General features: G+C 39.4%; 1 protein-coding gene across 8 annotated transcripts in view; it reads left to right on the top strand.

Annotated features, from left to right (window-relative positions):
- The first annotated feature begins 276 nt into the window (after window positions 1-276).
- Window positions 277-16,938, top strand: part of MBNL2 (muscleblind like splicing regulator 2) — a 91,522-nt gene continuing 74,860 nt past the window's right edge. For 3 of the 8 annotated variants that reach the window (XM_031557810.1, XM_010728657.3, XM_031557815.1), the window contains exon 1: window positions 292-559. The gene's annotated coding sequence lies outside the window, so the exon portion shown is untranslated. Of the gene's footprint in view, window positions 560-16,938 lie in introns of all 8 variants that reach the window. The other 5 variants (XM_031557805.1, XM_031557802.1, XM_019610371.2 and 2 more) reach the window with 4 other exon arrangements.

The raw sequence follows: 16,938 nt of genomic DNA, 5'->3' as shown, positions 1-16,938 counted from the left end.
CAGCAGAAGCTTTTAAAATCCTCGCACAAGCTGGCACTGAGCTGCCGTTGTGATGCAGGGGAAGGGAGTTGTTTGCTTTTGCCGCATGTGGTGTTTCATGGAGGTATTGCTTTACCTCGCCAACAGAAGCCCTCTCCTGTGCGAGGGAGATTCCTGGTTCATCAGCATGGACGTGTTGTTTTTCCACGTTGGGAGCGCCGTGCTGCCGTGTCAATCACCCCCATCCAGTGGGTTCGAGAGCGACAGGGCTGACGATGCGGGGCGTGATTGGCTGCCATATGCTGGGAGGGCTCTGGGAGAAGGAAGGGCTGCAGTCCTCCAGCAACAGAGTTTAGGCTGTGTCTTTGCTTCATCATCTGAGGAAAAATCCCCCGATAAGGCTCAGGGCTATCTGAGTGCAAGAAGAAAAAAAAAATAGAAAAAAAAAAAAATGGACGGCTAATCGTTTGGTTTGACATCCATTCATCACAATGATGCGATGGGAAAGGCGCGGCTGTTTGTTGATGTCAGATGTTTCTGTTCACATTGGAAACGTGCCGAATAGACGGAGCTGAACAAGGTAGGAGGACTGTCGTCTGTTGTCGAGTGTTCAAAGAGTTTGCTGCAGTGTGCTGCATACCGGCTGTGCTGCCTGGGGCAGTTGGGCAGGCGAGATTTCCCCGGTGAATACCTGCTGTTAGGGAGCAATATGCGGGTGTTATGCCAACTTGCTTTCAGAGGGACTTTGTTTACGCCATAAACAGCTCTCTTCAGGAATAGATAGTGAGTATATTAAAAATAACACAAGCAAATAACAGAAATAGGTCAGTGTGTTTCAGAAGTGCTGTACCCTAATTGGATTTTTAGCCGGGCTGTCGCCTAGCAGTGCTTCCTAGCCTTAATAAAGAGAATGAGTCAACCTGGAAATCTGTGAAGTTTATAGAAGATATGTTTGAAGATTTCTGTGAATTAGAATGGCTAAATAATTCCCTATCAGAGGCTTTAACTAAAGCCAGAACGGTCTGTCTGGAGCTTGAAGGAGCAGTAGGGTAAGCTTACAGCGTTTCGCTCCATTACAGAAGTCCAGGCGTTTTGGGCTGTGCAGTGGTTCCTTGTGCTCCTGAAGGCAAGCTGTTCGTTTCTGGTAATGTAGTTCAGTCGAGTATTTCCCCTGCTATTTCCAGGCCTTTGTCTTGGCAACAAAACGGGATCTTTATGTGAAAACAAGGTTACTAATATGTGCTGCAATTATCTGATCTGTGTGCATTTTTAATGAGAGGATACACAGCTAGCAGAATAATTTAATGAGCAGGCTGGCTTTCGCAGCAGTGATTTCACTGTGCTGAGATGCATCAACTTTCTTGGTGAGGAGGAGCCTCAGGAAGCAGTGGAGAAGATTTATGTTAAGCACTCTGGAGAGAAGATGATTATTTAGGCAGAAGCCTGTTCCATTTTGGAAGGATTGAGGAATTAGTATTATTCATTATTATTATTTGTTAGATGTTGGAAGCAAACTTTGCGGCTGTATTGTTGGAAGGGTCTGAGAACATTGCCTCATCCTGTGATGTGATGTGCTTGGACTTCCCTAGACTGCCATTTCTGCTGGCAGAGCTCAGTACCTATCATGATTGCACTCAGATAGCTACCTGATGTAGCGTGCTGTCTTCAGGTGTGCTTATAGCAGCATCAAGTTTGTATTTACAATACATAACTTTAAAAATAAATAAAAGATTGGCAGATGGTAAAACAGCAAGAAAATGCTATTATCTTACTTCTCTTCTAATACCCATGAGTGTTATATATAAATATTTTTATTCAGATAAGATGTGGGTAGAAAAATTGTGTGAGCTGAGGAGGAATGAAGATCAATGTCTCAAAGTAGAAATTAGGTATAAGAAACCTTTACTGCCTAGAAAAACTTCCAAAAATCTAAAAAAATATTTAAACTTAAGCTAATTTTAAAAGTGTTGTGTTAAATAGGCCCTGATAGACCAACAGTTCTCCCGTCCCATCTCCTTCACCCCTACTTCTTCAAGGGGAAGTACAGGACATGGGCGAAAAACTCCTGATGTCATCGCCCAGCTCCTCACAGCAGACTTTGTTAAGAAGAGGCTGATTCAAATTCCCCATTATCTGTCTCAGTGCTTGCTGAAGACCTGGGGCTGGGATGTCGATACATCTACAGTTTATGAACCAGTAATATATAAACACTGCACTCGTGTAAGTAGTAGCAGCTGCATGAATCTTCTGAGAATTTCCAGCTGCTAACAAGTGAAACACGTCAGGATGTAGAACATTATTATTAATAGGATATGAATATGTACGTTTCACAGTTGATTGCTATTGATGTTCAAATGTAATGTTTGTGAGCACAGTATGTTAGGCAAGTGAAGCAAGGACTGATAATTAGAAGTCAAATAATCTTATGCAAGACATAGAGTGCAAGCTACTTTTTTATTTTTTGCAAACAAAAGTATTTTCATGCATAACTTGCGGAGAAATTTTTTCAGTTTCACATTTTGAGACTCAGATAACTTAAATGACTGTTTTTTGTATCTTTGAGGTGACATTGTATAGAATTGGCTTTAATGCCAAGGTGAAAACTTGCATTCGTCCCTCAGTCTGCCTGCTCTCAAAGTATAGTTATTCAGTATTGGGTTCATTTCTTCATTTTCCTAAGATAATATTTACTCATGATGTAATGTAGTGTCTACAGAATGTTTATGAAAGGAAATAAAGTTCTCTGTTTGTACAAATGCATTTTACAAAAACCTGCAGTAGTCATATACTGCAAGTATTTTTTCCTGTGCAAGAAAAGTAGCTATTAATATTGCATGGGATTTCAGACACTCGGGACTGCTAAGTCATCTCTGCTGTGGATGAATGTTCTTCTCTGTAGCTCACCAGTATGTCAGCAATTATCTGTACTGTATTTGTAAGAAGCTCTGAATGTTCGCTTTTTTTATACCATTGAGAGGTGAGAAAAAGGCTTAGGGTTCAAATGGAATTCCTCGTTTCTAGTTGCACGTGTGGTTTTATTTCCTAAATCATAAACATTAGTGATGTGTCTAACAAAAATTTCAGATAACTATTAATGATACCTTATTCTCCAATGTTTCTAGAAATTTCTCAGACTATGAGGGTTCTCTTTTATCTTTCAGAGAATAAATGCTTTTTAAAGCCCAAAGATTTTTCCTCTTTTTTTTGTAAGAACACACAGCTGTTTACAAGAGTGTACCAAATGAGAATATAATTTCCTACTTTAGAATTTGTTAGCATGTTTGCTTTTTAAAACCATTTTGCAGTCTTTGATTGTGAAGCTAATTCGGTATCTTTAGCATGGTGTGTTGTGGTCAACTGGTATGAACCAGTGCTACATAACGTTCTGTAAACAGGCTGAAATTACAGCCTGAGGAATATAAAACTCTTTTTAAGAGGGTGTCAAAGCTGAAAACTAGTTCAAATAATAGTAGCATTAACTGCTTGACTAATTAAACTAATCGTCTTATCCATTATTAGCAAATGCAATGGCAGTTGTTGGTCATTGATATACGGAGTCCAAAGTCTCCTTTAAAAACAAACATTTCAGCTTTGTTTGGAGTAGAGGGTGCTTGAGGTTAAAAATCATACATCTCCTTCCTAGAATTTACCGATGTCTTAATCTCCACGTGAGTAAACAAATGCATTAAATAAGGGATGTAAAATTCTTAGTTTAGTGTTTTGGGTGGACTGAAAAAGGACCGTTTGGGACAGTGGAAATTCACAAGCATACCCAATAGCAGATTAGAGGCATATATAACTAATACAAAGAATATATATTATAACTTATAACTATGCAAAGAAATAGTAAGTGTGTGGAGGACTTTTTTGCTCTTTTTACCAAGGCTATTGAGAGATGCCAGTGTTCAGCTGGCTGCTTTAGCAGAAGACCTGTAGGATTCCAGGAGTGATAAGCCTGGCCCAGGAGCTTGTGGGCTTGTGGTACCAGCAACGATGCAAGTTAGAAGAGCCTTGGCTGTTCTGATTAAATGAAAGAGATACACAAACCTGCCCAGTGCTTTTTTTGTTTTTTTTTCTTTCTTTTTCTGTTTTTGTATGAAGATGTATGCACATGCACATACATATAATAAAAACATTGTATTTCATTTTTGTGATTTTGAAATTAAAAAAAATACATAATGATATAACAGGAGAGTTTTAATGGTGCAGTTCTTACATAAAGAAACAGATCAAGTTAGGGCAGATGGTTTATATCAGTCTATTACTCTTTTTCTATTTTTGATCAGTGACTTTTAGAAAAATCTGAGTGCACGTTACACACCATTTCAAGATCATTTGAGTATCACACACTGTTGAATTGTAAGCCAACAATTGGTAGAGAAGCTCATATGCCCGTGAAATCTTTTCTCCTGCATAGAGTACAGCAGTCTGAGCAATAGGCAGAATTAGAGAATACACACAAGGAAAAATACAGAAATGTTTTTCCTGTAGAGACTTATGGAATGAAGTTGGAACTCAGAAGTGCTTATTTTTTTTCCTCTTTTTGTGGATTCTGAAGGCAAATTTTCAATGTTTTTTTTTTGTGTGTGTGTGTGTTTATGTGTGTGTGTGATTGCTTTTAAGAAATAGGCTAAGCAAATAATTTTCTCCCCCATCTAAGATTTTCTCCTATCCAGATGGAATTTTTTTCCCCTGGTTTTCTAAGAATTTTTTTGCTTTTTCAAATGTGGTTTTCAAGCTTTGGGTATGTACACCAGATGGCTCAAAGTCCTACTCCTCAGCACCCATTTGCTGAAACTGTCATAATTTCTTTTTTACTTTATACAAAATATTTTCTACAATATTTATTTGGGACAGTGTTTTGAACTTATTTTGAGCAGTATTTTGAACTTAGCCTAAGCCTTGAGTTGCAAAGTGGCAAGGTTTCCGTTTATTTTCAAGAACTCGGAATAAAACTTTCAATAAATGGATTTATATGTTGCTTTTATTTATTTATTTATTTTCACATGGAAGCTCTTGGCAAGACTGTTCTTGACATTGAGGTGGGGAAGTGATTGTGCTGTAGGATATCAAAGCCTAGCCTTAGTCCATTTTTTTCCTTACTCATTCCTCCCTTTCTAGGTGTTTTTTTTGTTGTTTTTTTTTTTTTTTGGTTGTTGTTATTAACAGCTATATAAATATTTCACTCCTACAGCTGTGCTGCTTTGTAAACAGACACCTCTGTCTATTCCTCCCTCTCACATGGGTGGCTGGCACATGTGCAGGTAGTGCCCCATTAATGATTCAGAGCTTTAGCACAGCCCTGCATTTTATTTATTTGAAAAGTTGTGGTGATAATTATGGGTTTTTCCTGACAGCTGTATTCATTGACGGCTCGGACCCTGCCTTGTATTGCTGTGAGAAGACCTGTGCTGGTTTTCCTACTGTAGCCTGCAAGTGCAAGGCCCAGTGCTATGAGGCAGAGAACCTCAGGCTGATGGAGGTGGGCTGGAGGCCACCTCCATCACAGAGCGGATAGGAGGCCCTGGGAGGGAGGCAGGCAGTCACAAGGAATGCAGGAGCTTGTCATGCACTGTTTTTGAGAAGACTTTCATCTGTGGAGGTTTCTGTGCCAGAGGACACTTCTGTATGGGCTGCTGGTGCCACCGATGGCAGAGCTGTAGTCCTCATTGAGATGATAGGCATGCAGCAGCAGCACAGTACAGTGCTCTCCTGAAGCCAGACCACACGTGTTAGAAAACTTTTCACGAGTGTTTTTTTCAGTTCCCTTGTGTATTTCAGTTCTCTTCTGGATTGCTATATTGTGATAATTTTGAAGGATAGGGAAATACTAAAAAGCAAGGCATGAAGGCCTTTCAAAGTGACTGCCCTGGAATGTTTAGCCAGTACCTTTTTCTTTTTTCTTTTTTTCTTTTTTTAAGACCTCATTTAATGCTCAGGACATTGTGTGATGGGGCTACTTTCAAAGGCTTTGCAGTCCACTGGATCAGTTCTTTGAAGTAGAAATGCCAGCAGGGGACAAGCTGGCAGCTTAATCCTTGGTATAAAATGTCCAAAGTGGTAAGAAGCCACTGCATCCATCTCATGGCGAGGAGCTGGAGGGCCACACCTGGATTTACATCCATCTCATGGACATGGACTTCATCCATGGAGCTGGAAGTGGCTGGACTCTTTTAGAACATAAGGATAGAACATAAGGGATACAGTTCCCTTTCACCTTCCTGTTGCTTTCCTACTTTCTATCCTTCCTTCTCGCTCCAGTTCTCTTGAGGAGCCGGACCCAACAACCAAAGGTGAGGGACTGCAGCCTAAGACCCAGTGCCTGTTTCTGCCAGTTTTTTGCCTTCCCAAGCTGATCGCTGCTCCCCTTGCAGAGCAGGGCAGTGGCACACTGCCTTTCTCCATGGGGATTTTTCTGCAGAGTGGTCTGCAGCTCTGGAGGGCCTGCAGGATGTACATCCATGCCTTTATGCCCTGAATTGTTCCTTGGAGGTGCCCATCTCTTCTTTGGCATTGAGGGCGAGTGAAGAGATGGTACTTTTCAGTCACCAGGGTCACATTTATGTGCCTCAACATAGACTGTGTGATTCTGCAGACTCTGAAATCTACTTGAAATAAGAGATGAGTGCTGACTTTCTCATGGGAGGCCTTGAGGATCAGCATGTCCCTGAGGATCTGTTGCCAGGCCTAGTTGCAGAACTAGGCTGCTTGTAAGGAGTTGCAGTCCCAAAGCGGAGAAAGCAAAAGGGTAAGCTGAGGACAGGAATACGGACATTGACTGGCATGTGACTTCAGCTTTTGGTCACTGGGTTTCTGAGGAGTTTCCATGTGAGAAATTTAGTATTTAATAACCTTTTGGTAGCTGATGGTGCTGTCACTACTCTTCTTCTCTAGCTCTGCTGTCACTGCTCTGAGATGAGGGTCACCCACAATATCTTTCTTCTCTAGTAGAGTCTTCTTTGAACCTAATAGTCTATGCGTATTATTTATTGCTTTTGTCGCGTGTTTTTTTTTCCCTCATCTGCATTATTTTGCCTTTGTTAAATTCTTATGTCATACTATCATTAATTGTACTCATTGTCATGAGATCCTTTTGTAACTCTCACAGTTGGCTCCAGGTGTGATTTCATAATATTTAACTGCAGACTTTCAGTGATTACGAGTGTACTGTAAAGGAGAGGAGGATACTCTGTTGGTAAACTCCGTCATTACGAAAATCAGAGCTCATTATGAGAAGTGTGCTATTGAGCCACGTGAGCTTTCTGAGGTGGGGAGCCACATAGAGTTCACTGACCCAGAACTTCTGCTCAGACTTCAGCCTTTGTGCCATCTGCAAGTAATTTACATTTTTACTTCTTTTAATTAAATTCCTTTCGACATCTGTAAGATTCTTATCATCGTGAGAGTTAAGTCCCACAATAATCATCAGATTATATCGTTTGCTTTCATTTTGCTTAATTCTGAGCTTTTTGGGATTGGTGGTTTTTTTTAGATCTTCACCATGGTTATCAGATTTTTAATTTTTAATAAAAACTGATAGTTTCCTGTAAACATATTTGTAGATGTTAAGGCTTTATGATGCGTGCTTGGTGTTTTAAGACTTCCATTGATATGGGTGAGAGTTAGCTGCACTGCCAGAGAATTGTGCAGTAGATCCGTGAACTTAAGGATTCTTATGAAAGGATTCAGTATAGGTTATTTTCTTAGAGATAGAGGATATGAAAACTGACCTAGTAGTAATGATCTGCTTTCGTAAAAATAGCCAACTGTATCTCATTCTTCTTGGTCGTCAGACACTATAAAGTTAACATAACTTTTTACTTAGGGAAAAGGTAAGTATGGTGATTATCATCTTGGGAATGCTTCATCTAGAAGGTAAAAATAATTATCTGAAAGAAGTACAGAACAGAAACAGCAGACAAGTTTCTGCTTTAGTGATTTAAAAATGCTGAAATTTCTTGATTTATGTGCCTGCATTGACTCCAGTGCATCAGTTATGAAATTCAGATTGTGCTGTGCCTTATGCTGTGGCAGGATTGTTCTTCAGATTTTTCCTTTCTCCTTTCTCATCAAGCATGGTGATAAAGAAGTTAAAAAATAAAAAAAAAAAAAGGGGGGTGGGGGAAGGAGGGAGAAGATCTTAATTTGAGGATTTCCATCTAAAATGACAGAACTATAATAATTAAACTTAAGTAAAAACATTTTAAGATGTAAATGGAGTGAACTATGTTTCTAACACATCCCAAATGCATGAAACTAGAATACCACTCTAGCCAAAAACTTTGTCATTTCTCTCAGAGTATAACACTGCTTTTTCGGTAGTGAACAGGCAATTCTATTCAGTTCCATTAAAGTTGTACCATGGTTACAACTATTTTGGATGATAGACAAAGGGATAAAAGTGTAGAAGGATCTTACAGGTAGTTTTTCAGAATTTCCAGAGTCTGTGCATTGTAATAGATTGAATGTCTCTGTAAAATCCAAATATTAGTGATGTATACATTGCAGCCCATGAAGTTGCACAATATTACTTGAAGGCGTAATTCTGACTGAGAGGAAGTTAGTAGACTTACGTTTTATTTTATTTTATTTTATTTTTTTCTAATCTGACTTGGTATTTGTTGTCCTGCTTTCTTTGTCCTGGAAATGATAGGAGTTCTTCTTTTCTCATATATCAAGTGTCATGGACTGGTGCACGCATACAAGTGAGAGGTCAGATGAGATGAAATCTCTTCTTCACAAGCTAAGCAAATACTGCATAAAAATTAAGTACATTCAACACAGAAATCTATTGTCATTTTTTTGCAGACTTGTTTTCTGAAGGAGAAGTAAAATCGCAGCAGTCCATTTTCTTAATTTTTATAAACAGACGATGTCTTATCTCAGAATGATGTTTTTGGTGTTGTTTATTTGGCCAAATCCAAAATATTTTTGTGCTATTTGTTGACCTTGTAACACAGAAGAATTTCTTTAAGACTAAAAAAATAACAAACAAACAAACAAAAAAACAAAACAACAAAAAAAACCCACAAAGCTTTTAAGAACAGTACAGTCTATCAAAGTGAGACTTACGAAAGTTTAAGGGAATAATTTTCTTGCCTTACAGTTTAACAGAGATATTACACAAGGCAATACAAACCATAGAACGCAAAACCAAATGTTCATTCAAATACCCATTTGGGACTAAGCTTGAAATACAACAAACAAATTAAACCTTTGAAAAGGACAAGACTGCTGAGACTTGTATTAAACAGTTCAAATCTTGTGCTGCAATTTGAGCAGAAAATATTCTCTTGCCAAAAGCCGGATGCTTGTACTTGGTGTCATGAGCGTATCCCTTGCTTTGGAAGTGCTCACAAACACCAAGCAGTGCTTAGCAGTCCCAGAAGGACGGAGAAGTCTCTGCAGCTACGGGTAAGCAGATATATAGTAGACAAAGGGCTGGAAAAGTGCTCCATCAAAACATTTCTGGGAAATGCATTTGGTGGAAATTTTCTTGGAAAAAATGCTGCAGTTCCTTATTTCCCTCGGATGAAAGAACTTTCTCAACTTCCATATCAAAGGACAATTTATAATGTATTTCTGAAGAGCTGTGTGCTTATCCATGATGATATTTCAGTTACAATATAATGATTCTACCATATGAAAATGAAGTATACAGGTGGAATTGCTTCAGTATTGCTAAAATACTTCTTTCTCTGATATTTTCACCTTTCAGTCGACGGAAGCATTGAGATGCTGGGTTTCATTTGGGAAAGTTTTTGACAAGTCCTAAGGAGAGTAGGAAGGACATTTGCCTATTGCACTTTTTCCATGTAAAATATCTAAGTTAAAATAGTGATTTTTTTTGTTTTCATATTGGAAGAAAAAAATACAACCTATTGATTCGAAGCAAGGATGTGTGTGGGTCTTTCTTTATAACCTTGAACTGTCCAAATAACCTTGGATTGTTGCCGCATACCCAGTCAGTACTATTACCTGCATTCACGCTCACCTCAGCTCCGAAACCAGCAGTAATGAAAAGGAAGGCTCCATACATTAAAGTTGGTTTTACAGCAACCTGACAAGTTTTTTCCTTTCACAAATCTGAAAGTGGTTTGTGTCCCTCTTCACTGCTGTAAACAGCTAAACTAAGCATGTGGCAGAAAAACGAGTATGAATTCACCTGGTGTTGTTACTATAGGCTGATAAACTTCCTGGGCTTGTTCCTGTGTATCCTCTCTATCCACTGTTGTAAATGCTTTGTCTTCCATTACTTACTTGAAAAACAAATTATTTTCTAAAACAAAACTGGGTTAAAAAGTAACTTTCTTGAAGTGCCAATAGGTGGTGAGCTTTTTGGTCCAAGATCAATGTGACCCATTTTTATTGGGTCAGCACTTCCTAATCAGTGCTCAGGCAAAAAGAAAGGCCAGCACTACAGATGAACCCCCAGTTTCGTCAGATCAGAAAAAAAAACCAAACAAGGATTTGATGTGCACTCCTTCCAGTTGTAAATGCTTGCTTTTGGTTCAGGATTAAATAGAAGTTTTCAGGATTTCCTGGAAAACAGAAATGCACCAGACTTGCAAGTACTCTGAGAAGAGCACTTTGTTGTTTCTTTACTTTCAATTGCAAAGTTAATCTTTGAGGAAAAGCCTTCTCCTTCTGAACTCATGATACACTGAGAACAGAACACTATCTTCGGAAGAGACCCAGTGAACCTTCTTTTTTCCCTTTTTTTGGTGCTTTGTGGAAACAAACAAGCAAACATTCTTTGAAGAAACCAACATTTCTTCATGATGAGGAAGGCTCTTTGAGAAATGGCTTTTAGTGAAAAGTTTCAGCTTAGGTTATTTAAAACCTTTGCTGTTTGTCTGAATGTTGGCATAAAAACATTAATTATTTTATGAAGATGTAATAGAATTGCTTTTGAAGGTACTTGGAAACAGTCTGGTACTCCACAGGTGATGCTGAAGTTAGGTCTCTGTTCCATCTTTTTAACTGCTACCAGATATATTCTGACACATACATTTAATCCAGCTGTGCAATGTGTCCCATGAGATATGTAAGAAGTAAAAAGCTTGCATATGTTCAACTTCATGATGATTTCTTTAGTTTACTGTGTTTGTATGTTACATGCACACCACTAATGGAGAGAAAGGGAAATTGAATATTTGTGTTTAAATGGGCACTGGTAAAAGATTGCCTGGACAGCCCTGTCAGAAGCAAGTACAATATACACATTATTTATTTTTCCTGTTGTAGGCACTTCCCTATTGTAATGAGTTGCCTCCAAAACGTCCCTGAGGTTATTGTGAAATGCTTAGGGTCTGGCAGGGCACAATCAGTATGCCAAACTTTAGATCTTTCAGATGCGCTCTTGGGTTTTCCTTGTTCTCTCTGATCCCCCATTGGATTACAAACATAGCATTGCTCTTAGATAATGCATCTGGAGATGCAAAAGGGATCTTGGTGTTTCTTCCCATGCTGATAGTTTTTAAAAGCACTTCTCAAAGTTCCACTTAGAGTGAAAGGAAAAGAGACATCCTCTCTTCTGGTTTAACACATTCGGGAGCAGTAAAAAGGCAGTAATAACACAGATGTAGTAAAGGGTGGCGGTTTTTTGTTAGTTACTTCACAGGAACATATTTTGTTTTAGAACACGCATACGTGTCTGCAATCTTGATGTATTTCCTTCCATATCAACTCTCTTCTTCAGAGAGGCCAATCTTTTGTCAACAATTGGAAACCAGTAGGATTCCCTCTTGGTATCCTACTTTTCATGTACGTGGTGCTGAAAGACGCTTCTGACAGGGTAGCATTCAATAAGGGAGTAGGCAAATCCATGAAAGAAAAATCCAGTAAGATCTGCTAGATACAAAGACATCAGTAAGAGGTAAGAATATATTCTTGCAGTTGCCATGCTCTGCTGGCCCAGTTTTCATTCTCTTCAGGAGGCATCTAGTACCTGGCCATGGTCGGAGACAGGATATTGGGTTAGATGGACGTTTCAGCTCACCTGCAAAGGTCATCCTTATGTTCTTTAGTATCCTCAGTTAAAATGAAGATGGAGAAAGTGGCGTGGAGGTGCAGGTATCTCTGGACGGTGGTGTTTCTTGGAGCTCGTGCAGGGAATCTGTTTGTCAGAATGGATTTACTGCCTAAGAGACAGTTGAGGTTAATAGTATTAGATGCTCTTCTCTAGAGCTTTTTTGGATGTTCCATGCAGCTTTCCAGAGCTAGGTAATTTGTTGGAATATATTATTAATAATGCTATTGGCTAAGTGTATTTTTAGCTTGCAAGCTCAACATATCTTAATTTACATGGAGTTTTCAGTTCATTCATAGCTGCCCCATCTCTCCTTGGAGGGGGATACTGCCTGTGACATAAAGAGATACCTTTGTAAGAGTTCTGTCTTCTGGGCTTAGTGAGAAACTGGGGAAGAGAAAAGAGAAAACTGATAGCAGCCTGAGCCCTTTAAAACTGCGCTCTTTTGTAACAGCATGTTGTCGATCCTTTGGCAGGTGGGAGCAGTCACTTGATCATGGACTCGCTCCACGCCAATCCAGGACTATAAAAATTTCAGAGCATATAGACACACTCTTCTATAAATATATTTACAGTCCTAAAAACATCGATGTACTTCTGCAGTTGGGTGTGTGTAGGACCTCCTAACGTTCTGGGGTACCCTTCCCTAGGGAACCAGGTTTGATTAATAACTGCTGCACAGTGCACTCTGCCAAAAGCAAAACACCGGTGTCCACCAGAGGCCGAGTGATAACGTCATTGCTGCCAGAGATGATTAACTCTGCTCCCAGAAGCTAAGAAGCAGGATTTTTCCCCCTTGTCAAGGTGGAGCAGAATGTTATGTATGAATTCGTGCAGCTAGAGGATGAAAACTGTTTACACTGGGCTTGAAAACAATAAGTGTTTAAGTTACAGACTGCGAAAGAAGATGAGGACCAAGAAAGAACGTGAAGGTTCAGTAGAGCGGGTTTAAAATCATTATAAAAACCAAGTATTTGTTAGAAGAATAACTATTTTCTACAACTGTATTTTAATGGAAGCACAATGAGTATTAGTTTTATCAGCATGACTTCTGAATACTTTGATGTTAGAAAATACTCCTATGGCTTCCAGTCACCTGGAGACTCGAACCTCAGCAGAAATACTTCACGGTCCATTACCAAGGTAGCGCAGGGGATCGCTGAAGAGGTCCTGAGCTGTGGCTGTTGTTTCACAGCTGGCAGCACGCTTTCCTCACCTCTTTCCCAGGGGACAGAGGACATTGGTGGTGTTATGTTGTATTGCCAGCTTGAAAGCACACAGCAGGTTTTTGTAAGAAGCCCAGCATTATGTTGTAAGTGACATGGAGTCTGAAAAACCTGAAGCTCAGAGCACCAGAAGGAGCAACATGGCACATTAGTGATCCTAGCAAGGAGAATGTGGCTCATTCATCAAAACTGGTATTTGGAGGTTATGCACAGTTCAAATAAAACAGACCAGCATTTTCTAACCTGTCCCTGGATTTCTGTCAGCTTAATTGATATGGTTAGAATTGACTCTTGGCAAATTTTCCATTTGTGTTGCATGTGATGAGTGTTCGTCTGTAGTTGTATAACAGACAGAGAGGTGTTGAAAAAGTTATCTGCAACTCAAGCAAATAACATAAATAATGGTTTTTTTTTAAGTCAGAACACGGTTGACTTCAGTAGAGTTCAAGTCAAATTGATACAGGAACTGGGATTAGATTTTTAGTATTCTTGGCTCCTAGCCACTTGCTCAAAGTATCAGGCTTCCTCCCTGATAGGATAGTTTGTTTCCTTCCTCATTTGAGCAATAGTGGTTTATTCAATGCAAAATGAAAGCTGCTTACTATCTTTTCAAAAAAGCACTGGGGGGAAGAACTCTCTAAATGATTAAAGAAATATTCAAAATGTCATTTGAAATTTGTAGGAAAAAATGGATTTATCACTTTCTACTACAATAGAATGTTGGTGGGTTGTTTTGTTTTGTTTTGTTTTGTTTTCCTTAAAAATGGCAGGAAGGTTTTCTGTCATATTTCTCATCAAAGAACAGATGTTTCATAAAGTCTTTCTTGTTTTCTGTTGTTTCTTGTATGCTGAGAATATTATTTTTGTGACTTCACAACAGCTGAGAAATGAACCAGCAGCCTGATTCTTTTTACGACTTTAATTTTCCTGAAATAGGCTAGGACATTACTGAACTCCTTGATACACTGTACAGTCTTACTAGATGCTCTACTATTAGGTCATGTATCAAAAATATGAATGAGACTTTAGAAACTGGTTCACAAGAAGTGTATAAAACTGACTCTGTACTCACTGATGAGGGATACCCCTATGTTGCTTATCACTTTCTAGTCTTGTTCCCTAATCTCCTGGGCCAGTGGAGTGAGAGAAGCTTATCTACCACACAAAAATCTCTTGCATGTTCTGTCTTTAAGAATATGATTTATTCAGACATGATTAACAAGCATGCCGACTGTCATATTGCTTGTCGGTAGAATAATTTTCATCCATTCACGGTAGCCTCTTTTGAAATAACATCCTCTCTCTATTGGTTAGAGGGGGATTTTGCACGGAGAGGCTTAAACCAGCTTGGTCAGCCTTACTTTCCAGGGATAGGGAGCCCATTCTGTCTGATACGGCATTATAAATGTAGGACCTTGCATCTGGGAGCCAGGCGGGCTGCGACAGGAAAGCCAGGAAGGGAGCAGGACACAGACTGTGGTGTCAGGCCCAGCAAGTAAGGAGGTGTGGGCCTGGCTCTGCTGAGGTAGCCAGCATGCCTGTTGCGGGCCTTGTGCCTGCTTTTTACTACTGTTTTGACTCTACTCCTCATCCGGGAATGCTGGCTGTAGCTGATCCAGCAGGAAACGTGAGATGTTATGAATGAACAGTTTGTGAGCTGTCAGAAAATCCGCTGGAACAAAGTCAACTTTAGAAAGGCTGTTAACAAAGGTGAACCGATAGAGAGTGCACAGGATCAGCATGCTGTCATGTGGAGCTTTATGCCCGCCTTTAGCTCCGGATTAAACTGCAGCCTCACTTTCCTGAGCCTCTTGGCAGAGGACCTGAGGGAGAAATACAGAAAGCAGTACTGGGGAGTCAAGGAAACAGCAGGTATGTGGCAGTTAAATGGTGCTGGAGTGTGCTTGTGGGTTTGTAGCGATCATTTGATAGGCAGCTTCTATTTGTTTTAGAGGCCTGGTGTGGTATTTAAAGCACAAATAGTGGGAAAAATGACATTTAAAGGCATGTAACACTAAGGAGTAGGTGAAAAGCTGAAGTAAAGTCACACCATCATCAGACTGATGTGCAACCTAGTTGTACAGCCATGTCCTGAGTGCTTTAAAAGTGGAGTCCACTATGCAGCTCCATCTCAGAGGTGGGGCTTCATGGGATTTGCATACTTTTTTCTGGCCTTGAGAGTGAGGTGTCATGTTCAATAGCTGTCAGTCTTTGAATATCTGTATTTCCATTATGAGTATGTAAAATATGTAACTCAGCATGATTCTGCTTCATATGGAAAAATCCTTACATATTAAATTTGTACAGGGAATCTCTCCACAAGGTTTTGACTCTTACCACAGCAATGGCAAAGTGGGTTTCCTTGGCAATTGTCACTAGCCACTGAAGATGCATGCACAGAACAGGACACATTGTTAACTCTTGTGTTTGAATTTAATGGAATATCCTACACCTCTGTGTATGATTATGCTTTGCCCATATTGCCTTTCCCTGATGAAATCACTGATTTGAAACTAATAAATCCAGATTAAAGGGTGACTAACCTGATGGTAATATTTCTTACAGATAAGTTTACCTCCTGGACAAATAGCTGAAGTTTGGTGAATATCACAAGAATCTGAGTAACCAATACATGGTTAAGACATGGTTGCTTGAACTTGCATCATTGAGAGTGAAGCTTGTGATGGTTATGGTTAATGATGCCTAATGTTGTGAGGCAGCTGTTCTCAACTTCCTACAACTCCCATCCAGACCTTAAAACTTCAGCTTGAAGTTCTTTATGCCTGGTGTCTGTTGCAGGTTCTCCAGAAGTCATCAAAATGATCTTGTGCTTGTTATAAGCATATAAAAGTTATAGCAGCAATCTGCTTTGGATCAGGGGTTTAAAATTTGGCGGTAGTATTTCTCTGGGATTAGAGAGTTTGGACAACTTGAATATGCTTCTATGGTTGGCTAAGTTAGCAGTCTCTGCGGAGTTACAAATTATGCGTGATTATTTTGAAAACTAACTTCTCAAGATGTTCTGTTGGCATGAAGTATCCAACAAGTCATTTTTGGGGACTATGTAGGTAGGTCCTGAAAGTGAATTTTATCCCACCTGATTTCTGGCATTTAACTGAATTTGGGGAGGTTCACGTTGTCTGGAATTTAATAGACTTCTCCCCTATTAGTGACCTGAAGAAGGATCTCCAACTACCTCATGCCTCAAGGAGGAATTTTTTTCCTGATTATTTTTTATCTTTTTACTTTTTCTTTTTTTTTTTTTTCTTAAGCAGACTGTTGTAAACAGTTGAACTTGTAAAACTAAGTATATTTAGCAAATCTCTACTGACTTGCTGGGAAAGTAGAGTTTGTGTACTTTGCAGTTTTGCTTTGGTGTAACTGAGGGTTTCCTGAATTTTTTAGTACTTACCATTGCATATATAGAAAAATATGTGGATCATGTTGATGGACTTAGACAATAGCAGCAATAAATTAAGTCCCATTCTTGATATCTCTCCTACTGAAGAGTTTGAAATACTATGGGATGGTTAATTCTCAAAGAATTAAGTGGAAAACTTTTAACTCATTTTGAGTTAATTTAGTGCTTCTTTTGGAGATCTGTGTTGGGACCATGTAGGGTGGACTGTGGGTGTGATCCTGCTTCCTTATTGGAAGGTAACTTTATTGCAGAGATGACTTCTTGAAGATGAGATCTTAGAT

Source organism: Meleagris gallopavo, chromosome 1 (assembly GCF_000146605.3).
Source record: "Meleagris gallopavo isolate NT-WF06-2002-E0010 breed Aviagen turkey brand Nicholas breeding stock chromosome 1, Turkey_5.1, whole genome shotgun sequence".
NCBI lineage: Eukaryota > Metazoa > Chordata > Aves > Galliformes > Phasianidae > Meleagris > Meleagris gallopavo.
Note: the sequence above shows the minus strand (reverse complement) of the source record. Positions and strands in the feature narration are given on the sequence as shown.